We start from the raw sequence: 27,849 nt of genomic DNA on the forward strand, positions 1-27,849 counted from the left end.
AGAATTAGAAAGAAAGTTTAACTTAGCAGATTAGTAAGACAAAAGGAAATTGATTTTGATCAGAGAATTTATGTAAATGAATCGTCAAGAAATGGTGCTTAGAACCAACATTCGGTTCAAATTGGTGAATCTTGATTACTAATATTAGAATGGGTTTATTTGCTGTAAAATTTTCCCAGCATGTATTGAATGATTATGATACCACCGGAAATGTTGACGAATTCTTAGAAAAGTGTAAATGCATACCATCTATGGTATCCCCTGCAAATGATTTCTGGGAAAGTTGCAGAAGCCAGCCATATTGGGCAACCCTTGCGATTCTCACTGTAAATCATGGTGCTAAGATTAGTTTTGTATCTTGACTTCCCGCACTGATAATGGGTATATTTATAGCTGATTTTTGAGCTTTTTTTCATCCCCAAAATCAAATCACCATCTTGATCTAATAATCAGATCTCTCCTGTAAATCCTTAAATTCTACAGTAAAATATCATTCTTGTTATTCTCTCATTTTGAGAAATTAATTTTTCTACTTAGTTAAAAACGCTTTTTTTCCGCTAGCGAAAACCCATAACCCAACAGTCAAACTTTTGACTATTCGGTTTGATCATCGGGCATAATTTGTAAATTCTTGAAAAGATTTGATTCATTTTTTTCGCATATGAGTTTTATGTAGAGCAGTACACAGAAGTGGCCAATATTGATATGAACTGCCTTTTAAATTTTCTTTTATTTTTAATTATTTTTTGATACAAGAGAATCGAAGTTTTCCATAACAGAATTGGTCAACCGAATAATCAAAAAAGCTTTTCAACCAATTTCTGAAATTTTATTTAATTGAAAGGATTTCTTACCAAGGCTCCTTCCACTTTTTGCGGTACCCCTGGAAATGAATCCACTGAAAAGAACGAAACGTTCATATTAAATTATCGAATAAAAGTTAAAGGCCTAGAGTTATCTAATAGCAATATTTCCGCAATCAGTGATGGCTTAAGGTAAAAGTTTTGAAATTAACAAAAGTCGGAAAAATTAAAGGAAGTGTATTTTGCTTTAGTTTTCTACAGTCTGATTAGTTTACAAAAAATATAATAAAGAGTGACTCCAGGTACTTTGGAACGCGTCAATTATTTGTCCCCTCATTTTTTCCTATTTAAAAGAGGGATCTTTCGCTTTTAAGCTCCGCCCAGCTGAGTGGTCATGTAACGTATATAGCCAACAAACCCTCCACCCTCGCCCTCCCATTAATATTAAAAATGATATAACAATGGCTATAATTCCTTGGACGTGGGGGGCTTCTTGAGTGGTAAATTAACCTTAACTTTGCTTAGTGTGTAATAGGGAAGTCCCAAATATAGTTACCAGAAAAAAGTTCGTTTTAACTTAAAAAGACTCTGAAGATTTCATTTTGAAGTCTTTTAATAAACCGTCATTCTATCTGTTGTATTTTCTCGTGTCTTTGGACATCAAAAATCAATTAACAAATTTGATCGGAAATCAGTTGCAATCAGTTGGGTTAATTATTAAAGTACGAAAGCTATTATAATATACTCGAGGACACATCTAGCTCATCATGGCTGGATAGAAGCTTTATTCGAAATGGCCTAATTCTAATTAATAATATAAGAAAATTGACGACGGCAAAAAAGACAAAGAGCTTAAGGAAATTTTGAAAAGCTAATTTCTTCAACAATTTCAGAAGGAACCATTGCGATGCATTACCAGTAATTTTGGCATTGTTTTAGAAAAGATGGCCCAAAACGAAAACCAGACACATGACCGAGAGGAAACATATCACCATCAATAGCTAATTAACTTCTTCTCATCCCGGACTGAACTGCAAGTCAAGATGAGTACTGGGCCAGTCTAAATGCAAGTCTACAAAGTACATATCAGTACTGTGCACGTCTGAAAACAAGTCTGACAAGTCTTTGCCAAGACTTGGATTACACTTGCAAGTTGATTCCCAAGTCAAAACCAACTTTTCAAAAAAATTAGAGTAAAAATTTTGAATTCAAAAAAATTTATTAATGACATCAGACTTCAGTACAACAATTTCAGTGCACAGCAGTGAGATAGCCGAGAGCGCAAGACATACGTGACATGATATTTGTCTTGCGCTCAATGATATTCTCATATGAATGATAAGCAATTCGATCATTTTTTGCTGCTCGTGAACTTGCAAAACGTAATAACAAGAATATTCAAAACTGGTTTCATTCGCCCGGTTGGTTTAAAGTCCACAATTGATAGTTTTACACCTTTGGAACGGTAAATAAAAGTTTCATCATTATCAGTGCAAAAACAAGCATTTGTATGTTCACACAAAGAAATGAACACAAAAGAATTCACGGGAGTGCAATGAATACAAAGAATCAGTCTATATGTTCAGAGGTCACTTGAAATATGTGCCATTTTTAAAAAACCGGATGCAAAGTTGCGAGCAATTTTTATTCCATAGTGGCGCAGACAAATAAATCTCAACTTAATTTGCTTAGTCAACATTGCTCACTTTGAACCTCCCTTTTATTGGAAAAAATGTTAGTGCCACGGAAATGCGATAAGAAGTTTTTATTAAACATCTGATTTTGCGATTTTTTGCTGGTTTGCGGTTATCATCGGTTAAATGTATTCGCAATTAGTATTACCTTTAGCGAATGTTCACAAACTAAAAACTCACTTGCAGTAAACCTTAGCTCTAAAGAGTGGCATCGAAAAACTTCATATAATTCTTTTTTGAGTGGTTGAATTCTGAAAAAACAGTATTGTTTATAATAAAAAATGTTTTAATTTCAATTAGAAGTTCTTCTTGAACCTGCAGATTTTTTTGTTCCTTCTCGCGCTCTAATTTGATTCCCTATATTCTGTGAAAAACAATTCAAAGTTGATCACACAATTTCAAACACAAACAAACAGAAACACACACCAACATACACATACAATCACACACGACGTGTATGTGCATGCGTAGCTGTACATGTATTTGTATGCGTACGTGAGAGTTGAACCACTCTGATGGGAAATTTTGATAATATTTTTGTAAGTATTTTGGCTCCCCGGCTGATTTACGTTTGTTCACAGCTTTCAAGATTTGTAAACATAGGTAGCGTGCCGATTTTTTAACCTTCGTAGAACAGATGATACAGCTTTTTTTGCAATTGCCTTTCGGGAACTGTGGCTTTTTCCGGGTGATTCCATGTTTTGATTGGATTTTGCAACCTTTTCGGCGTTCGCAAATATCGATTGCTGATTTGATCTGAATATCCCTCACTGCAGGCATGTTAGCCTTTTCCTTGATTTTTTCAAACATTACAAAAAAAGTTTCTCATACAGAATCTCAAGCTCTGTTTTGAGTTAGCTGTATTTTTGTAATTACTGTACTGGATTGGTCAGTCCAGCAAGCTTTCGGGACAGAAATAATGGTTGCAATCATGATTCATAAAAAAGCAGCCAGTTTCTCTTCATCATTGCTTAGTTGATTTAGCCGACTATTTGATAGACTCCATTGTTTGCCCTTCCAAACAGATTTTAACAACGTTTGTAACATCTTAGATGAAGTTTGAAGCTAAGGTCAAAAAATTTAATTGAGTTTGCTCGTTCAATAATTTTGTTTTAAAGGAAAGATTAAGTCTAGAACTTTTGACGACTTTTTGAGTAGCAAGTAATATTCTCCTAGGATTTATCTTTATTGACAGATTTCTGCACAATTTGATTAATTTGGCAGTGAGAATGAGACTTCTTTTGTATCGATTTACAAGACCGCCACTTGTAATAAAAGGCAAAACCATCAGCAAATTGTAAAATTTGGGCTAGTAAGGTTGGAATACTGCTGCCATAAACAAAAAAGAGTTTTCTTACAAAAAGACTGTCCTGAGGTACTCCGGACAAAGCTTTACATATGCACAACTCGTGAGAAAAAAATTGTTTACAAATCCTATCCAGGTTTTTACACTCCAATGATTTGCAAACTATTTATTAGTATTCATCATCTGAGCAGATAAATTCTACCAATTTGAACACTGATACGCTTTTAATATGCGCTGAGTTTGTTTGAGCAGGTTAGTGATGCTCATTGGTTGGTAATTTTCTATCTTTTATGTTTTTGTTCGTCTTTGGTATCATCTTGCCTTCTGATTCTCTTTAAGTAATTGGAACAATAAAATTGTTTAGAGATCTCGTTAACACCAGACAAATATAAGGTTAGGAGCATTTAGGCAATCTTTTATAATGTTGTAGCTGATATTGAGTTAATGGGTGCTGGACTTGAGTTAATAGCTAAATCGAAGTACTAGCTGTGACGCAAAGTGAGGTAATAGCACGGCGACTAAAATACAACTGCAATAGTACTACTGCGACTAAAACGTTTTCCATTGAGTTTGTGTCATTTCAATGTTTACAGCAGCTGAGGAGAGTAACTTTGCTCTGGCAGAACGGAAAACTTATTGGCATTATTGGCGATTTGCTATAGACACTGTCACCTAAATTGCCATTCCTAGACAAATTCTCGGTAAGAATTGTTTTGTTTTTAGCTTAATCGTCATAATTAGATCATATGACTTCATAGCATTTATACAATATCATAGATTAGTTCTAAGCAATCCTATATGAAATACTGGGATTCAAATAAAGATCAAACTGATTTCAAGAATATGATTTTTATTGGGAGAACACATGCAGCTATGTTGATTATCAATAAATATGCTTTGTAATTTACTTGTGATTCCCATCAAAGTTTCTTTATTGAAAATGCCTGTATTTAAAAAAAGCTCATAAGAAACCAATCATATGAACAAATCAATAGTGATAATGAATAGTAGGTAATTCTGCGGTTTTTGAATGGCGATTGAAATCGAAGTGACGTCACTTACCTTTCATCAGGCCACAAAAACCGTAATTGAAGCATAATTGCGCATCCGCTTGATCAGCACGCTTATGGAAGTAAAAACGTTGTTCTGGGGAGAAAAACAAATCCGATATTCGTTAATCAAAAAATTCTACCGCTGCAAATAAGCAACCTTAAAACTAGATACAAACGAATTCAACCAACAATATAGAATAGTTTGAATTATTGTGAAGTATTATCGAATCAAAACCAAGATCTCACATTTACGTAGAAAATTTACAAATCAAAAGAGTCTATGGTTTACAACCATAAAGAAACATAAAACTTGGGGGTAAAATGGATACATGTGGTGTGCATATGTTATTAATAAACTTACGAACGATGTTCAGCCCAAGGTCGCGAAGCCATGTACAAGAAGAAATAATTTGTGCTTAACTAATAACCAAGATAAAGTTTCAAGGAAAAACGGACACGTATTGGCATGAATAAAAATTTCCACGCATTTCAAGCTAATAATTTTGTCAAATAATCCTGTTGACAGAACGAATTTACTTAAAGTTATGTCAATAAGGCCTCGCGTCAGCAAATTTATTTTCCCAAACAAAAATGTGAACTTTTCTTTTCACAATAATTTTCGATAAATCAAGTGCGGCGCGGTATGAACACTTTCAAAGCTTTTGGAGTGTATAAAAGAGCAGTATATTACCGTAAAATAGCATAAACAGGAAGTAAAAAATTGTAAAACAGTCTTAAAAAGGTGAGTTAGAATTGATTGTTTTCTTGTTAAAGTCACCCCGGGTGATTATTAGTAAAACGCCTCGAGTAATAAGATGGTTGTTTTGTAAAACGCCAAAACTCACAAAGAAAAACCTGAACCTGAATACGACACGACAAACCTTGATGTTTGTTAATTGTGTCGGATGGTGGGGGACGGTTCAACAGGGCGAAATATCAAATAGAAGAACAAATTCTGTTACCGCCCCCAGCCCTGTAGAGCTGACGTTTATGCACCCCTCAAAATTAAGTTTTTCCTCTAGCCTAAGCTCATTTTTTATTACTAACGGAAGAGATAAATACACTGAGAGATATGAAAGAACTTTTACAACAGTTTCCTGGAAAATTTCAGAGAAGATCCCAAATTTTATAGAATGATATTAGAGATTTGTTTGCTGATGCTACCACCATACCATATTTGGCGGAGGAATCTCTTCCAGTCCGGCTTTTGGTTTAATATTAAAATTATTAATATTAATTGTTATTATTATTAATTATTAAAATTATTATTAATAATATTATTAATAATTATATATATATATATATATATATATATATATATATATATATATAATATTATTATTATTATTATAATATATTACTATAATATTATTAATAATATTATTAATTATAAATATATATATATATATATATATATAATTATATATGTATATATATATATATATATATATATCACATATTATTAATATTATTAATATTATTAATATTATTATTATTAAAAATAATTATTAATGTTAATTGTTAATATTAATTATTAATATTAATCATTATCAAAAATGGTTTGATAACAATAAATTAACCATCAATGTAGATAAATGGTTTACAGTCAACTTCGGATCAGGAAATCGGTTTAATGCTGTTTTTGATGGTAAACCTACTAAGGTGATGGATTCCTACAAATAACAAGGCGTTTTCATTGATTAAAAAAATCTCTTTTAGCCAGCATGTTGAGCATGTTTGTAAAAGTTTGAGAAGAACAAAAGGAATTTTTTTCAAAATAAGAAGATTTTTTTACTAAGATTCAAATGCTAACATTTTACAATTTATACGTCAAATCCTCGATTGAATATGGAATACTGATATACGGTAGTGCTTGATACTGAATATGGAATACTGATATACGGTTTATCTGAATAAAATCTTAAGATGTCAAAAACGCATTTCCTGAGTTATATCGTTCAAAAGACGGACCGATCATATAAATACATTTAAGCACATCATCACAATTCTTTCAGTTTTTGAAATGTACCTGTCTGCAATCTTTCTTTAAATGTTTTAAGGGTTCGGTGAGGTTTCCTCTTTGAGAATCCTCACTTGGCATGAAAAGTTGAACAAACAAAACACACGCAGAAACAAAAAGAAAATGCTACCTCCGGTGAGAAGTCGCAGCGTTATTGGCGCGAAATCTGTACAGAGCCATTTGAGGGAAGCATATAACTTTGCACAAAAATTGTGTCTTATACCGTATGATCTTAAAAACATGAGTAAGGTAAAGTTTTTGGCCTTTTTCAAAAACTTCCTGCAGCTGTATATTCTAGATAATTCTGAATTGCTTGTTTTCTTTTGGTAAATTTCTACTTTTACAGGGTGAGCACTTGTTGAGCTGGACTGTTCTTTGCAATAACTTTTCCAGAAGCAATGTAATTATTTATGTTTTTCTGGATAAACCTAATTCAAATATTGAAATATTCAAATATTCAAATATTAGTCATTAGTCATGATAAAGGCGCAAAGTTTTAGAAAAGATAGTAGTATAGTTGTAATCAAATTATAGTATAGTTGTATTCCAGTAATGAACAGTAACATTTCAGTTCTGAAATTTTACTGTATGATATTGTTCTAATAATCTCTTTTTAGCTTGAAATTTGTAATTGCAGGAAAAAAATCGAACGCTGAAGAGGATCACGATCAGCCTTAATGAGCATAATTGCAATTCTATGTATAGATTTTTTAAATAATAACAATGAGAGTGCATGCAATTTTCGTTTAATTGATTTCTCTGTGAAACGAACCACGACAGCTTTGATTATAAACACTAAAACATGCTATTGCCGCGCTATATACATGGTAAGAATACATAATTTCCTGCAGTAACCTGCAAGATCAAAAATTGGATTGTTGTTCTTTGAAACATTTGAGGGAAGCATATAACTTTGCACAAAAATTGTGTCTTATACTGTATGATCTTAAAAACATGAGTAAGGTAAAGTTTTTGGCTTTTTTCAAAAACTTCATGCAGCTGTATATTCTAGATAATTCTGAATTGCTTGATTTCTTTTGGTAAATTTCTACTTTTACAGGGTGAGCACTTGTTGAGCTGGACTGCTCTTTGCAATAATTTTTCCAGAAGCAATGTAATTATTTATGTTTTTCTGGATAAACCTAATTCAAATATTCAAATATTCAAATATTCAAATATTAGTCATTAGTCATGATAAAGGCGCAAAGTTTTAGAAAGCATAGTAGTATAGTTGTAATCAAATTATAGTATAGTTGTAATCCAGTAATGAACAGTAACATTTCAGTTCTGAAATTTTACTGTATGATATTGTTCTAATAATCTCTTTTTAGCTTGAAATTTGTAATTGCAGGAAAAAAATCGAACGCTGAAGAGGATCACGATCAGCCTTAATGAGCATAATTGCAATTCTATGTATAGATTTTTTCAAATAATAACAATGAGAGAGCATGCAATTTTCGTTTAATTGATTTCTCTGTGAAACGAACCGCGACAGCTTTGATTATAAACACTAAAACATGCTATTGCCGCGCTATATACATGGTAAGAATACATAATTTCCTGCAGTAACCTGCAAGATCAAAAATTGGATTGTTGTTCTTTAAAAATATCAAACCACTTTACTCCAAGAAATTTTGGGCCATTAAGACCTCAGTGCCGTTGTACTGAAGTGTGCTACACTCAGTAACACTATTTGATAATCTTAGTGCTATTTTGAGAACTTACGTTATAGTGCGTGAAGCACAAACTTGATTTGGACAAAGTCCATTTTAACGTGTGAACAAATTACTAAGTAGTTTTGAATAAGCTACTATTTTAAGATCACTAACTAAAACTGAGAATACTATGACGTGATATTATCACGCCACACAGATAACACCAAGTTAACCTTGGTAACTCTGTCGACACTGTTATCTCTATCCAATAGGATACTTGAGAACCACGTGTCCGCAAGTATAAAAGGAGCTTGCACGCTCAACTACCAACAAAATTTGGTCCCCGATAACTTCTGATTTAAAATCATACTCCCGTATTGCTCCCTTGCTCAATCTCAGCTTGAGATATTTTTCTAACTTAGAATATTTTGTGACTTGTTCTTAACTAAGAACTCTTTAAGTCATAAAATACTAACTTAGCACGAAATTGGAAATCAGGTAAGTTAAAATTAACTACTCTAAGTTATAATTTAATATCTCTTAAACTCTATCTAAGTTACAAGTTAACTTAGAATATTTCAACCTGTACTATTTAGTGCTATCTCAGTCTTAACAACTTTAATTATTCTATCCCTTCATGCTCGGTTCATATTTGATGCTGTTTAACATAACTTATTAATTCTTATTTGCATTTAACTTTCTTTAATACTTAACTAAATACCAAGAGTAGAACTAGGGGTTGAACTCTCAAGTTATACATGTGGTCCCGCGATTAACCCCGTCGTTTAAGTATCTAATGTGCGGACCAGCAGTATAAATGGTGGTCCCAGAGAGGCTACTTCAATTTAACTTGTTCATTTAATAGAGAGAGGCTACTTCAATTTTACTTGTTCATTTAATATAGAAAAGGCAATCTCAATTTAACTTGTTCATCTAAACTATCAGAGAAGCCTGCCTAAATTTAACTTGTTCACTTATTGTAGAAAAGCCATTAAATTAACTTGTGTAAGTTAACTAGTCAAAGGCCTTCTCACTAAAATCCTTTTTTGATTTTGATTTAAACTATTCCTCTGTTCTTAATAATTCTAATACAATAACTTCAGTCCTTTAAACAATGACCAGTCCTGGTGGTAGTATTCCTCCACCTGCCGTTACTCCCCCACCTGAAACTCCCATAACACATCCAAATCTTTCACTTGTATCTTTTTCAGGCAATGATCTTAATCAGGATGCCACTTCTTTTTGGAACTCTGTAGAAAACAAAATACTCTTTTCACTAGGAACTAGGCCTACAGCACCCGCTGCACAAACTAGCTATGATAAAAGGCAACAATCCTTATTCGGCTCACTTCTAACTGATACAGCATTAGAATGGTTTGAAAGTGAAGTCACAGATGCTACAGATTGGAATACTTTAAAAGATGAATTTATAAAAAGATTCACAGACGGTAGAGACCAATTCAGATTTAGACTTGAGGTTGAGAACACATTTAGGCAAGAAGGAGAATTAATAAAGAACTATCTACATAGAATAAAGAGTGGAGTTGATAAAGGTTGGCCAGAAAAGATACCAACAAGTATTGAAGGAGACGAAAATATAAGGAAAGAAGAAGAAATCCAACAAAGACAATGAAGTCAGAAATACATAGATTTTGCTATAAGAGGACTAAGACCACAAGTCTTAAAACGCACAGCGCACGAGAAACTCATTGAGAATCCTTCAATAACTTGGACACAGTTTGTTGATCACTTAGTCGTGAAAGACTTAACATATTCTGTAACAACAGAATCTAGTGGAGCCACAGGAGTAGATAAACTTAAAACACTCGAGAGCAAAATTAACAATTTAACCAGTCTTTTCAAAAGCAATGAAGTGAATACCATAGATACTTCTAGGCCTAGAGACCCAAACATAAAAGGCAGACCTAACAGTACAAGATTCTGTGATTATTGCAGAAGCAATGGTCATTCAATCTCTAGATGCACAAAGAAACAGATAGATGATAGTGTTAATAAATTGAGAAAGGAACTAGTTGAACCAAGGAGGCCAAATATAACACTCTCTAATGATTACAGAAAGAATAACCGAGGCAATACAAGATTCAATGGTCCTAGAAACCAAGGCTATCAACCAAGAGGTGGCTACTCAAACTATAATCCTAGGTTCAACAAGCCTAACTATCAACAACAAAATACCCCTTTTAGCAGCTATGGCAATAGATTCACTCAACCATACGAACAAACCTTCCCTCAGCAAAACACCTATAGAAATAATGAACCAAATCTTGAACAACAATCACCATCACCACAACAACAGCAACAGCCACAACAAAGTGCTAGCTTCTATACACCAAGCAGAAATAACAATCTACAACAAAGACAATCAAAACCCAACAATATTCAACAACAACCAAATCAAATAAGTTTCGTTGAAGGCGACGATGACTACGTAAATGCTATAACGGACTTCTTTCCTTTAAACTTTTGAAGTCTCCGAACGCTACTAAAGAAAATAGTACTGAGTAGAAGTCAAGAATTTACCTCAACTTATATCACTTTGCCACCGGAGACATTAAAAATAATAGTGGTTTAGAAGTAGAGTTCATGATTGATCCAGGATCAACCTGCACTATTATCAATCATCCTACATACCTTGCACTAGTAAACCTTGGACAAAATTTGCATTTACAAAATACAAATTGTGATTCAAAAACATATACTGGTTCATCAATCAGGATGCTTGGCTACACAACTATTCAATCTAGCTTCGAAACTGACGGTAAATATACAGTTCCCCATAAAGTATTCGTTACTAAAGAACAGAGACAGAACATAATAGGTATTGATTTTTGTCATTTGTTTTTAAAAGCACTTCACTTCGATATCCCCGAAGTAGAATTAAAAACTGAGAAAAACCTAATTTGCTACGGCTCACTCAACAATGAGAAAGATTACCCATACATAACTGAGATGACTGCTTTAAACATAGCTCAACCAATCTTTCTACAACAGAAAAGTACACAATTGCACAAGCAAAAGCACCCCAGTCAAGCCTTATTTCCACCAGGAACATATTTCATGCCTCATATTAATGTTGCAAAAACTGACCTAGTCTTTGTGAACACACTTTGTCCACAACCTGAAGAATTTCTACCCATATTTATGGAGAATCAAAAGAATCACCCAATACAGATAAATAGAGGAATAATAGGTTATGCTATGTGTGATATAACTGACAAACCTATACAAAGATACAATATCAAAAACTGTGCCGAATTTACAAGTACAATACTAAACGAAAGTGAGGACTATAACAGTTGCTTCATACTGAACACAGTAGTAAACAATTTACAAGAAGGACAGCAAATCCAAACTAATTCTTGCATTAGATATATAGATTTTCGTACCCAATCTATATTTGACTCTAATATGCCTATAGCGCACACGATATCCTCAGATGCAGAAATGAGAAAAGGTTTTGCTAACACAATCTCCAAAAGAATACCTTTATTAAAGGACTACTGTAAAAGTAGAAACTGTGATATAGGTGACATAATAACTTTCAGAGCAGATAATAACTTAGTATATAGTCTCATCACTAAGGCTAATCATTATGAAAAGCCAACAATTGATACAATCAAAACAACACTACTTGCTATGAGAGATCATGCACTAGGACTAAATTTACGCTGTATAGCGATGCCAAAAATAGCTTGTGGTTTAGACGGAATGGATTGGAGAGAGATATCTTCTCTAATTGAACAAACATTTAAGAATTCAGGAATAACTATCTATGTGTATACAAGCAAAGATGATATTGATAAACTACAAAAAGTAGAAACCAATACACTAGAACAGGAAGAGGTGCTCGAAATTATTGAAAGTGAGTTAATAGAAAAATGCAAAGAAGATGAGAGAGAACTAGCCACAGACTTCTCTACCGAAGCAAAAGAGTTATGTAGACCTAAAGTCAACCAACAGTTTCCTAAGTTTAGAGATAAACTACAAAGCAACCGAATCATAAATAAGGCAGTTAGTGATTTTGTAATTAAGCAAAATAGAAATACAGTTCAAGACATAGAGTATCTAGAAAGGTTCTTAGATAACTTTGATTTCACGCAAAGTGATTTGACTGATGATGAGTTGTTTGAGTTGATAGAAATAATACTTCAGGATAATGATGTCTATTCACATCATAAGTATGATATTGGCAGAACTAAACATAAGTTCCATTTACACTTAAAGAAAGACGCAACCTTTAAAAAGCAACGACCAAGCAAAATACCTATTCATCTCAGAGATAAATTAGAAAGACTAATGGATGAATTAATTCAAGCAGGGATAATCAGAGAGCTCAATGAGAACGATGATATGAATAGTTGGTTTGTCAATCCCGTCATCATATTACCTAAGAAGGATTATGTAATACTAGTCATTGATGCTAGATACCTAAACTCTATAACTGATACAAGTAATTCTAGTTGGCCACTCGAACCACTAAACGTTCTAATGACAAGAATAACCGGAACTATATTTACAAGTAGTGATTTGTCATCGGCTTATAACCAAGTACCACTAACTGAAGATACACAGAAGGTTACAAGTTTTATTGTAGGAGGCAGACAGTACACCTATCAAGTAGGATTTTATGGTCTTAAACCATTACCCAGCTTCTTTAGCAAACTAATGCGTTATGCATTTGGACCCCTTATAAAACGTAAACAAGCCATAACATATATAGACGATACTTTACTACAAGCTAAAGATAAACAAGAAATGTTCACAATAGTAAAAGAGTATCACTCTTTGCTTCGAAAGGCAAACCCTAAAGCAGCCCCCGATAAAACAATGTTTTTCTTACGAAAAGTGAGATTTCTAGGACATGTTATATCTAAGAACGGACTATCGCCTATTGCTTCGCGCATAGATGATATTAGAAACCTAAAAACGCCAGAATCGAAAACAGAAGTTTTAAGAGTTTTAGGAATGATGGGTTTCTATCATACCTACATTTTGAACTTTCACATAGATGCAAAACCTCTATATGACTTAACCAAAGATACAACATTACTCAAGTGGTTACCAGAACACCAAAAGGTATTCACAGACCTTAAACAAAGATTCTGTCACGATATTTCTAACGCGTTTCCTTCTAATGACTATCCCTTTCATATACATGCTGATTCATCTAATTTAGGAACAGGTTGTGTTCTTATACAAGATTTTCCTGATAGAAAACGTATGATTTCAGCAAACTCGAGAGTATTTGATAAAGCTGAACAAAAGATGTCCCCTCAACATAGAGAACTATGCGGAATAATATCTGCATTACAAACATATGAATTTTATGTTATTGGATCCCCTTTTCCAATTTACCTGTATTGTGATCACAGATCAATTCTATTTCTTTGGTCACGACGAGGACAAATGTCACATCGCTTCTTTAAGTATCAAGTTGTAATAACTAAGTTCCAAAACTTGCAAATTATATACACTGAAGGCAAAAACTTAGCGTTCCCTGACATTCTTAGCCGAAACGTTTCTTTAGCAGATGCTAAACTTTATCAACTAGAACACAAAGTGATACCTAAAGATATAAAGTTTCATATTAACGGAAAAGAAGTTAACTACTCTGTATTGCATCAAGACGATAAAGACGCATCAGCTAACGACTGTTATCCAATTATTGCTCAAGTCAAAGGCGAAAGAAAGAAACTTATTAATATAAATGATGAAGGTGACTTTAGCGTAGATGATGCACCAGACTATATAAATGAACACTGTAATGCTATACACAGTTTCTCTGATTGTTTTCGCTACGGCACACAAATAAATCAAATAAAGAAGTTAACTTCAGAACTAACTAGCGAGTATGATAATCACTACTATTCCGAGATAGAAGAAATAGCTGAAATAAGTGATGACCGAGAAGGTTATGATGACCAAGATTGGTTAGACTTAGTAGAAGGTAATATTGAAAACTCACTTATTGAACAACTAGAATCTGCTAAAGCCGATTATATCAGACGGACAAAATTTAAGAAACTTATTGAACCAGAAGCTTTTCAAAACATCTCAGAAAAGGATGTCCACACAGATACATTAGATTTAATAGCTAAAGTTACAGATTTTGCAAAAAACGCTAATCTTGACACCGATAATATTCTTGAAGAACAAGTAAACGACTCCGTGATAAATAAAGTTAGAGATTGGCTAAAAGTAGGCAAAGCTCCAGAAAAGGACTATATTATTAAACAATCTAAAGCACTACAAACTTATAGGAATAATTTCAACTTGTTGTTTCTGGAGAATCAGTATGATTTACTCTGTTATTCCGAACCTTGTGAAGACGGCTCTTTTGACGTTAGGATATGTGCACCACTTTCACTATTTATAAAGATGTTCGAAGTCGCACATACGCATGAACTTAGTGGTCATAGAGCAGAAAGCACAACTTACAATAGAGTTAAGCGATATTTCTATTGGCCCGGTATGTTTAAATGGATTGAAATGTTAATGCTAGATTGCTTAAGTTGCCAAACTAATAAGTCAGCACGCAAAGACTTGAACGAAGCACCCTTAGAACCATGGGGACAATTAGAAGCTATACCCCTACATACACTTCATATTGATCATAAAGGTCCACTACGACCACTTAGCAAAGGAAATAGATTTGGTCTTCCAATAGTAGACGCTTTCTCTAGATTTATACAAGTATATCCTAGCAAGAATGCTGAAGCTCTCGAAACAGTAAATCAACTAGAGAAATTTATAACTACATTTGGTATACCGCAACAAATAGTACATGATAACGGCAATGCTTTTATTAGTAATGATTTCGTTCACTACACAAACGAAATGGGAATTACACTATGCCCCCGGACTGCATATTCACCGTGGACTAACGGCAAAGTAGAAGTACAAAATAAACATTTGACTAATTACCTAAGACATTTTATTAGTAAAAGTGGATCTAATTGGTCCGAGTACACTAGTAAATTTGCATTTTCACACAATACTGCAGTAAACTACAGTACGGGATATACCCCTTATGAAATACTATTCGGAATGAAACCGCAAATACCCTTATCACTAAAGTTAGGACTACTACGAGATAATCGAAAGAAATGCACATCAGAGTATTGTAATAATCTACCGCCACACTCACGTATTGAAGAAACTTGTAATAACAAAAAGATAGAGAAATTGTTACAAAACAGATTATCTAACGAAATGTTAAAACGAGAGAATACATTTAAAACTATGTACTCGAATACCTACACTAAATGTAGACAAACTACGAATAAAGCGCACAAGTATAGAAATAGATTTAAACTCGGAAAGCCTATACCTGAAGGTAGAAAAGTACTACTAGAAAATCACTCTAAAGGACTACTAAAGTCTAAAAAGCTACAAGAGCTACGCTCAGGCCCTTACACTGTGCAACGAATGCTAACTAATACTACATATGAAATACAACATGATAAAACAAATGAGAAGAAAACCGTGCATAGAAATCATATAGTACCTTATTACCCGAAAGAAGAAAAAATACAAGAGTTAGTTGAGAACTATATAGTCCCAGACGATACGGATGATTATTATACTCAATATAATAAGCATAATATATCCAAATCTAATGCTTATAGAGGCGCACAACATATTGCTATTTCACAGTGGCCTTTAGTAGAAACACAACCTACTACAAATTCTAATACTACACTACAGCCACCTTATAATGTTGAGTCTACCCCAACAAAGGACTCAGGCTTAGAATCGCTACATACACGAGCAGATAATACTACGCATATACAAGGCACAAGCTCTTCTAATTTTCTACCCCCACGCATTTCAACCCCCTACCCTGTGCAAAATATGTATTCACCTAATAGCCCGCAGCAAGAAAATTTTTCTACACCACCTGATAATACTAGTAAATTTAAAGCTACACGCAAATTATTCCCCCAAGCAACGCATAATAGCCCCACATCATCACCTTATAATCCTACACCTACAGCATCACCTAATATATCTAATTTACCTGACGCAAATGAAGTATTAAGCAGACCTCAACGTAATAGAAAAGCACCTACATTCTTTGGTGAACCTATTCCTTCTGACTTGATACAGAAACTCAAAAAGAAATAGAGACACAAAATCTCTTTCAAATAATAACTTTTATAATAAAAGCGTTATTACGCACAAAACCAAATAAAAACAGAAAACAGCAATTACAAAAAGCTAGCCAAAATACACATGAAAATTAATCCTCCATAAATGGAAGCACAAGGTTTCGCACCAACACCGCTCGTAAGTTCTTTGGTTCGAAGGGCAGACACTCTTCATAATTCCACTCCCTCAATTGTAAATACAATTTTTGCAAATTCGGCCCCGTTGTTACGTCCCACCAAGCTTCACGAAGAGCCCACAACTGTTTTTCTAACATTTCTTGCATATCACACTCTTCAACAGTTATCTCCTTTTTGCGAAATAAGCGATTGAAGAACTATAACAAAAATTTTCTTATTTACCCCTTAGTTCTTTATATTTCAAAACTGAAATTCCTAACACGCTACATTTTTTTCTCTAGATTTTATAATCCTATTTATTTTTCTCTACAAAGCCCGTCGCAAGCCTCAGATTAACTGAGTAATTGACAATAACTTACATCCTTTCCCAAGAAGAAGTTGATGATATCAACTGTCTCTCTTGAAACACACTCTGTTTCTCGCCTTTCCCAGGGACTGAAATACCTCTTTGCCGTTGTTATCCCCAAGATCTCTTCCTCACCCAACACCAGTCTAGAGTAGTGATAAGAAGTGGACATATAGAAGAGGAATTCTTTGGCACAGAGACCCACTACATCCCCGGAGAGGTATTTACGGTAGAAATATCGGCGCATAGTATTTCGAAAGCCAGATGTAGGCTCTAGCTCTACACCATTCTGCGATAAATCATACTCAGCATGGCCAAGGTCATCCTCCATCTGCTGGTTTGGGTATAAATAATTCAGAGTATAAATAGCCATGGTAATAGACTAACAGAATCAGCTAAATTAAGATATAGAAGAAGAAAATAAAGAAATGAACAAAATAGAAGTTATAGATTGAAAAACAGAAAGAAAGTTAAGAAGAAACTAAAGGATTGAAATTTAATAGTCGAGAGAGACCAACTTTATAGAAAGAACGTTTAAGGCAAAAAGCAAATAGCCCACTCAACACAAATCTTACACAAAGCACGCAATTAATCACCGTTGCAAGCTGTTACACACACATAAACTTCTATACATGTTCAATACTCATATACTTTCAATATCTACGCATACCTCTTATTGCAAACTAACGCTGAAAACACATGTTACCCAAAACAAAACTAAGTACAAATTATTCCCCCATGAGCAATTACCTTATCTAAGTTGAATACCTTAAGTACAGAAATTTGTCCCTTGCAAACTTTTTAAACACACTAAATCGCATTTAGTCAGGAACGCACATTTAAGCAACCCACATAGTCAACAGATAGAGCTAACTTTACTTGCTCAAGGACCCAAGGAATGTTTAAAATAAACATTAGAGCACTTATGAACAAATAACTAACCGCAAAATTGTAACCTCTACACACAAGAGTTATTCAACTAAGAGCAAACAAATACCCGCTACTAGAACGAATAGAAATCGATTTAGTATTATGGCTAAAGCCCACTTCTATCACCAGTTAGTTGAACTTGCTTTTCAATCCTCACTAACTTGCATTGATCAAATGTGCGAAATCAAAGAAATTATACGAAAAATTTTAAGTTCTAAAACTGCCCGTTTATGAACGCGTTCAGATACGATACTCAAAATTTGTCCATATATGCACAAAAACCCAACAAACAAAACGTTGCAAGCGAAATTTCTATATTGAGCTTATAAGTGAAAATATTGCCCTTTATAGTTAATGTTCAACACTAAAGTTTCATAATTCAAATTCTCACGCGAAAAAACTCTCCAAAAATATTTAAAAATACTAGAACCCTGATAAGTACCTCCAGTTGTTCCTAAGAGCTAGTACCTTATTTGTACATAGGGGATTTTCGAAATTCGACTTATAAGTACAATTTTGTGGACATAATGTTCACTTATAAAGGACATAAAACAGCTAATTACAGCTTCAAGTTCTAAAAACTCTCCGAAAATATTTACTGAAGCAAAAGTGTTATTTTTTTGCTTAACTCAAACACACACAACTATACTGTAATTATACATGTGGGATTTTTCAAATTCGCTGTAAAAGTTGATTTTTTAAGACATATAATTTGGTCATATAGAACATATAAAAACAGCAAATCCTGAGCATTCATTCTTACGAAGTTATCGTAATGTGCTTATCGTTTGACCAGTTTATCACGTCGCTACATGCCACTAGTCAAGGCTAGCCATTGGCCAATCAGGTTTGAGCACACAAATTAAGGTAACTTAACCCTGAGAACCACTATTTAAGAGCCTTACCCAAATTCAAAATCATTTCTCTCAGTTACCTTCTGAAATCAATTACTTCTTTCTCTCTCAAATTCAGCTTTCACTAAACCATCTCTCTCTTTCTCTCTCTCTCTCTCTCTGTCCCAAAATTCTATCTTCACATTTTGCCCCTTTCAAACAATAACTTAGAAAACTTAGAAAAGTTTTCAACCATTTCAATTTGTGAACACCAAATATTTGTCACAACACATCTCCACAACACATATACCAGGTATCTCAGTTCAATATTAATTCTCAATCGGTAACTATAGAAGGAGTTCATAACCCTTTAGATTGAACATAGTACAAGACTGACAACTCAGAAAGTTTCGAGTTTATTAAATCCCGACAAACACTACCTACACTAAACACTTTCATCACCAGTTAAAACACACCACAATACACCAACACCGTAAAGACAATCAATCCTAATATATGACCGAAGTCTCATTCGACCAAAACGGTTTTCTTATTTCTCTTTCTATCAACCCTGATACACTTGTGAAAGTTTCCATTAAGGCAAATCAAAAGCTGAAATTTAGTAGTGAGTTTAACACCTTAACCAGTTGTCAAATTTCTAACGAAGTAAGAACTGTAGTATTCTTTGCTACTAACCCTAACGGAGACCCTATTGCTGTCTTCTGGGGAAAATACAATCCTCAACAACTTAACAGTCTATTACTTCAAATTCATTCTTCAAGCCTAGTTGACTTAGACATTTTAAAATGTCCCTTGTTTGGTTTTAGAACCACCAACTGATCAATGAATATTCCGCTAAACGATTATTGGGTTATAGCTTCAAGAACAACTTTCTCAACTTCCTACAGTCCTTATAACATCCCACATAAAATCTTAAAATATAATAACAAGTCAGCAAAAATTGATCGATCATATATTTCATATAAAGAAAACATTGTTATTTTCTTCGTTAAAGACCAGTTTGTAAACTTAGAAATAATTGTTAGTTGGACCCCTAACAAGCCAGAACATATTGAACGCTTTCATTTCCAATTGAACAACAGAGACGAAATAGACCTTGATATCATCGAAGCTCCCTTTACTGTAGACCCTTAATCTATGTTACCACCTTCCCTTGAAACACAAATTCTTACTGCCCTTGCATTCGACCCGCTCTCGTATATTAGAATATTCCTCCTACAAAAAATATTGAAATTCGGAAATAAAACTGTAACACTTGACAAGTGTTTTGTTTCTAATCAACAGAGAACAGTTGCATTCATCGTAACATCAGAAAATAACGCAAAATTTGTCATAATTTGGGTACCCTATAATCCTGCTCACGTTCACGAGCTAAAATATCAGATTACCTTCACGGATAATATTAACTTGAATTTGTTAGACTCACCTTATACTGTCTTCGTTTATTAAATGGAAGACGGCGAAATCAAGAAATCACCAGCAATAGACGAAGTAATAAACGTAAGTTACAAAATGCTTATTTTTATATTACTTTGCTTAACTCTGTTCCTACCTGTAACAACTGATATTGAATCTGAAATTGCTCAGCATATTGCAGAATTAAAATTCCTAGTTGAATATAAATATTCTCACCCACACTTCATAGAATGTGTCGTAAATAGAGATAGTTGTCTACCTGAAGAAATTCCGTACCTTAAATTACTAGACCCTCCTGAAAAGCTATTAATTTGGTCAAAACGCAACGTCCATATGCCACTATCACTGATTAAAGACCAGTTTAAGGAAAAACTTACTGATAAGAAAGCGCTTCTTTCAAAAGTAGAATATTTTATTACTTTTATAGGAAACCAAATTCGTTCTGTTCAGTTTCTTAAGATTATTGCTATAATACCTCTTGCACTTCTCTGTGTTATAACTGCTTGCTATACAAAATATTTGATCTTTATTATATTACTTGCATTATTAATCTTAACGTCTTTCACTGACGCCAGACCAATTGAAAAGATGAGTATCTATGAAAACACAGCTCCTAACCTTCATGTTAACCACTTTGACTGCTCAAAAATGATCTCAAACCAGATGTATTCTCTCAACAAAGTAGCACCTTGCGAAATTCGCCCTGATAAAATTAGCACTAATCAAGCACGAGTCACTCTCTACCATAGAAATTATAAAGTTAAACTAGAAGCAACTATGTGTAAAGCAACCCAACAACAATTACGTTGGTTTTGCGATTCTTTTGACTCTAGCGGCATAGATGCCAGACATAATACTATTACTACTTCAGTTAAGCTTGATGCTCAGAAATGCAAACTTGCAAAGGAAAGAAAAAAGATAAAACTTTCCTCTTCTTCTAAATCAGTAGAATTCGATTTTGACAAATCTTTATTCTCAAACTTTAACTCAGGCGATGTTGGAACTGGAAACAATGAATGTAACCCCCGAGGTTGGATTACACACTACACTTATGAAACATATATGCAAAATGTTAGCCTGAATGTAAACCTTAGAGATGGCACAGTTAATAACTGGCAAAATATACCTCTACCTTGTCTTTTATCAGCAGGAGGCTGCGATTCTACATCTACTGATCCATTTGCATACACTTGGGATGAACCCAATAATTGTCTTTTCACTATAATTCGCACTTTTGACGCTCAAATGATTAAAACTAATGACAAATACTACATAGTAAAGGATCCTAAATTTACTTCAGCTCAGTCAGATTTCGACTTACAAAGCTTTATGTTCCAAGTTTATAATAAACCACAGTCTTTATGTAGTCATCCACGAATAGTATATCCTACGCCATATGATTCTCTATACATTAGTCTTCGTGACGGATTTGATATGAACACTGGAGAACCCATTCACAAATTTAAACCCGATACTGGTGCTATAACTCTGAAAAATAAATTCTATTCCAGTGACAATAAAACAGTTGATACAACATATTCTCAAGTTTATGAAAATATTGATTTCGAAGCACATCTTGGAACAGAAATTGACTATTTGCACTTTAATAATCTTCGGCAACTTCAAACCTCTACTCTAGAGCTATTAAGAAATGACTGTGAATTAGAGCGCTCAACTATTCTTAACACTTTAATGATTTCTCATGAAAATCCACGTTTAGCTGGATATACTTTAACAAGAAACAGATCTATGTTTCTCAAAACAAATGGCAATGTTGCCTGGCTATATAATTGTCCTGAATTTCATTCACCCTTACAGATTCTTAATAAGTGCTATAATCGAATACCAATTCTTTATGAAGATGAAATTCATTTCGTTGATCCGATTTCTAGACAAACTTTCACTGAAGCCGAAGAACAATTGTGCTCTGATAAACATTCAAACTTATTTCAACTAGATGTTGACGATGACAATTCATGGGTTGAACTAACCCCACAAATCACAAAAGTAAGAGGACCTGCACTCTTCAAACCACACATAGTTATTCAACAAATTGCGAATGTTATTACTGCAAGTATTTATGCTTCTATCTACACATATAAAGAAATGATGTCATTCTGGAATTCAATAACTTTCAACTCCAATATGAAAGGAGTTCTTAAACACTTTACTAAGTCATTAATAGATAGCAGAGAATCATTTTCAAATATTTCAGGCACGAATTATTATAACTCTAGAACTATTTATCTAGATTCATTCATTTCACCGGACTTCTTTAATAATCAATTTGTTGAAACCTTTGGTAAAATACAATATATAATTGAGCGATGCGGAATATTCTTTGCCGCTTTCTTATTCATTAAGCTACTCATCGACATAGACTTATGCTTAATTCGAGCAATGCAAATTAACAAAATTACAAATGCATCTATTCATTTTGGTAAAGCACTCTTTGCTGCCACATTTCATTTAATGTCAGCTCCAATTCTGACTTCTATCTATCTAGCAACTAACTCAGAGAATGATAATACTGATAAAAATAGAGAAAGGACGATGCGTGTTCCAAAATCTGAAGATACAACCAGAGTTATTCAAACTCCACCTTATACAGAGAATACAGGCTTACAAGCTATAAGACATGAGAATAAAAGTGGTTATCCAAACCTACATGATGAGAATAATAAAGACGAAAATAGAAACGATCACAACGTTCCTACGTCTCCTGTATAGGATTAATTCCTCTATTACCTTGATATCATCAAACTATATGATGATAATATAATACAGACTGACTTCATATTCACTACTGATTTACTTTAAAAGAAAATACAAAAAAAACAAGAAAAAGAGAATACTTGCAAAATAACTTCAAATTTATACTCTTAGAATAGAATAAGAGTAGAGAATACTTGATATTTCAGGAACTTTCTTCAATCCCTAACGAACTGATACCAGTCTTTCAGAAGGAACCTTCAAGTGGTTGGCCCGAATACAATACACAATCAACTTCTAAACCTCAATTTGGAGTTAAACAACTTGACAAACTAGTACAACCCACAACTCACGTTACCCCATCTACAACTTTTCTCTCAGCTATCAAGATTTCAGCAGCTAGTGCAAATTCATCAACGACGGTTACATCATCCAAGAAGAGAACTAAAACTTCAGATACAATTGCAAAGAAACAACCACGTAAACAATTCATTAGAGAGACATTCAGCACAGCGACACCGCTAGAAGTAAATATACCCAAGACAAACAGTACGGTACCCAACGTCTTAGCAAACACTACAACTACTCAATCGTCACGACCAAACTTTCTTAATTTTCATCATTACACAACTACCCCCCTGCAAGACCGCCTACAAAAACAACATCAAGCTGAGATACAAGCTAAAACCCCCGGTTTTAGTGGACACCCGAACTACGATACAAATTTAATCTACCAGTTGCAACCCAACAACAATAGATTCAATCTCATTGGTTATTTGTCGAACAAAAATATTTATCTACTAACTAATCACAACCTTCAAGGACAAACAATACAAGTCCCGTTTGATAATATTACAGCAAACCTCACTCCTCAGCTTGATACCTTCACTTATCAGGTACAGCAAAACTTTCTGACAGAAAGACAACGCTCTCAACAGCTCGAACAACGGATTACTGAGCTCCAACTGGAGATCGCAAATCTGAAGCATCAACTCCACATCCTCCGCTCATCACGTTGAGCACTCACGGAATGGAATAGATAAATTTGTGGTTGTTGATGTTCAGTACTTCCTTCATTACTTCTTCTTCTTTCTCCCGCGGTGAGGAAAATTATTCGTTAGTTTAAACGAACGCCTAATTATTAGCCATTTTGATTACCTTACTCTCCTTTTATTACATTACTTACATCAAGTAAAATAATCCGCATTTCTTCAATCTTCATTGATTACACTTAGCGCAATTTATGGTGAAAAATGAGTCCATTCTTATCTTTAAATTGCAAATTTGATTTGTTCTCGCTTCTCTGAATAAAATCTATTCTTCATCTTTACCGACTTATCTTGCTTATAACATCATTCGATTGTTGCATCAAATTCCATAATCTATTTAATGTCTTACAACCTTTCAGTAGACGTTAAATATTTCAAAACATATTGTGATCTCGCTGAATTTAATCAATCGCAAGTTATTAAAACTTCGAAAACATTCTTAGTTGGAAATAGATTCTATACACCATTGTCAGTTCATTGGACATTTGAGTTACAGGAGATTATCTTATTCTTACAAGATAACAATTCTAATGAAATTGTAGTTTATTTTCATCAAATTCCTGAGTACGATTTATTTGAAATTCTGAAGCTTATTCATACAGAAGAAATTCTTAACATCAATAATCTAAACTTTCGACCGCTCACTTATTTCAATTAATATGTTAGTCTTCAATATTTCGGTGATCACGGATCTAGAACTCTTTACATATAATGTTACAACATTTCGCTAAAAGATTATTCTGATTTTCATCCGCCATTTATAGTTTAAGTACTATTTGGATCTTCCTGTCAATTCCTTTCAAAGATTAAATGGTCTTCCATTCTCCCCATTGACACAAAAATTGAATTACTATATTATTCACAATGAACACATATTTTGAAGGAGGTGTTGATATCGAATGGTTTAAAGATTATTGTCAACTCTCTGATCATGTTGAATCCGCTTGGGTTAACTTTTCTAAACAGATTATTTTTAACGATAAAGTTTTCAGAATCTCCGAATTATATTATTCTGAATTTCAATGCGAAGTCATTTTATCTCTTGAAGACTTTGAACAAAAAGAATTTGTTATTTACTTTGAATCAATGACGAAAAGCAAGAATAATTATTTCATGAAGCTAATTCATAACGATCAACCAAGTCTAAATATTAATTCCTTAAACTATAGCTACAAAGCTTATTTCAATTGATTTATTCTTCAACAATACTCAAATAAAGATGAATTACGAAACGGAATTCTTTATTTGGGGAGTTATTTCAACAACACTAGCCCTTATGGTGTTGTGCGCAGTCATTTTAATTTCCCTATTCATTTACCTCGCTTGTCATTATAGACCATTAACTTAACCAGTATATTCTTCAACTTATATTATTCTATTATTCAACGTCAGATGTACTAGCAGCACAATTTTATAGAAAAACTTCAAAAGGTCTATTATAACGACCAGCCAAAAAAATTGGATCTATTATGTTGTACAGCCCTGTATCTTAGGACATCGTCAACCCTTCTTCAAGAGAGAACTCAGAAACAAGAAGCTACGATGAACTTTAGAACTTTAACCAAGTAATCTACCTCACAAACTTTAAATGCTTAATTATTATAAAATTAAGCTAAATAATTTATTCGATTATGTAAAATTTGATGTTTTGATTTAATACCTATGGACCGGGATGGGATGTACTGAAGTGTGCTACACTCAGTAACACTATTTGATAATCTTAGTGCTATTTTGAGAACTTACGTTATAGTGCGTGAAGCACAAACTTGATTTGGACAAAGTCCATTTTAACGTGTGAACAAATTACTAAGTAGTTTTGAATAAGCCACTATTTTAAGATCACTAACTAAAACTGAGAATACTATGACGTGATATTATCACGCCACACAGATAACACCAAGTTAACCTTGGTAACTCTGTCGACACTGTTATCTCTATCCAATAGGATACTTGAGAACCACGTGTCCGCAAGTATAAAAGGAGCTTGCACGCTCAACTACCAACACAATTTGGTCCCCGATAACTTCTGATTTAAAATCATACTCCCGTATTGCTCCCTTGCTCAATCTCAGCTTGAGATATTTTTCTAACTTAGAATATTTTGTGACTTGTTCTTAACTAAGAACTCTTTAAGTCATAAAATATTAACTTAGCACGAAATTGGAAATCAGGTAAGTTAAAATTAACTACTCTAAGTTATAATTTAATATCTCTTAAACTCTATCTAAGTTACAAGTTAACTTAGAATATTTCAACCTGTACTATTTAGTGCTATCTCAGTCTTAACAACTTTAATTATTCTATCCCTTCATGCTCGGTTCATATTTGATGCTGTTTAACATAACTTATTAATTCATATTTGCATTTAACTTTCTTTAATACTTAACTAAATACCAAGAGTAGAACTAGGGGTTGAACTCTCAAGTTATACATGTGGTCCCGCGATTAACCCCGTCGTTTAAGTATCTAATGTACGGACCAGCAGTATACCGTGTTTCAAATCCTGTATGACATGTCAAGTTAAATCAATTTCGTTTCACTAGGTTATGGTCCATTTGATCACACCTTCCCTCCCCCTGCCCCTCTTCCCTTCCCCATCATTTAGTTGCATTATTTGTAAATGGTATTTAGAGACTTTAGCTCAAATTATCTTTGAAGAGCAGCCGACTGTTTAAGTCGGTGTACAAATGTGGACAACTATTTCATAATTCTTCGATCAAATTGAGTTTTTTTAAAGCGAGACAAAAATTAAGAAATAACCAATATAATTATAACTTACATTAGAAGTTTATATACATCAAATTGATTTATAAATCGCTGGGTTGCAATAAATAGTTCCCAAAGTTTACAATTTAGCTGATTGAATTGTGTACTTACTTTTCATCCTATACATAGAGTTAATATCTGATGGATAAGGAATCAAAAATTGACATATGACAGCTCCCTGAAAGTGACTCATGATGTAAACTTGAGGACAGAAATTATCTCGCATAAATGCGTTATCAGTTAATGTTGTTTTAGGATCGAACTTGAGACCTTTTTGCCTCGGTATCTGTTAAGTTGGGCGGGTGTTAATCAAAACTGTGCCCCGTCTAATCGAAAATTTATTTTGCAATTAATTGCAAACGTCAAATAATGCCAAGCTTGTGAATAATTGCGCTTTTAAGTTGAATCCCGAATTTGCAAATTTTGCACATCAGATGTGACTGTGCTCATCTTTAAAACCAATCAGTATCAAATTGTAATTCTCTGTTATATGTTTGTCAGTCAGTTTTTCAAAAGAACGAAGAAATTAAAGCAGCAACCCAATAAACTTCAATGAACTCTAACAAACACCCCTTCAAAACAAAAAAAAAGTATATTTTCGAAAAGTTTTTTTAGTAAACCACCCCTTCAAAACAAAACAAATATTTTCTAAAATTTTTTAATCATGAAAGTCAATGATTGCAACTATTTTTCTGTTATTACAGAATAAACAGTTTTGATCTTTTGAAATTGCAAAACTCTTCGAAATGGTGTTTGCAAACGAACCAGAAAATCTCATGGGCTACCTGGCAGCGTCATCCGCAGTACGCAATCTTCCAAATTGTTTTTTTTTGCTGCTTATACGAATAATTTAATTTCCAGTATTAAGTTTCTTGGTGTGGTTCAAAATAATTACTTTTGAAAATACGATTCACAAAATTGTAAATGGTTAAATCTG

General features: G+C 33.5%; 1 protein-coding gene across 5 annotated transcripts in view; it reads right to left on the reverse strand.

The window, feature by feature from the left end:
- LOC142336418 (uncharacterized) overlaps positions 1 to 27,849 on the reverse strand; it is a 132,384-nt gene that overhangs the window by 66,040 nt on the left and 38,495 nt on the right. The window contains exon 1 of one of the 5 annotated variants that reach the window (XM_075385246.1): positions 5,217 to 5,298. The exons of the other annotated variants lie outside the window; for them this stretch is intronic. The gene's annotated coding sequence lies outside the window, so the exon portion shown is untranslated. Of the gene's footprint in view, positions 1 to 5,216; positions 5,299 to 27,849 lie in introns of those variants that run through there. 5 annotated transcript variants of the gene reach the window in all.

This window comes from Convolutriloba macropyga, chromosome 3 (genome assembly GCF_964194025.1).
Source record: "Convolutriloba macropyga chromosome 3, txConMacr16.3, whole genome shotgun sequence".
Classification (NCBI taxonomy): domain Eukaryota; kingdom Metazoa; phylum Xenacoelomorpha; order Acoela; family Convolutidae; genus Convolutriloba; species Convolutriloba macropyga.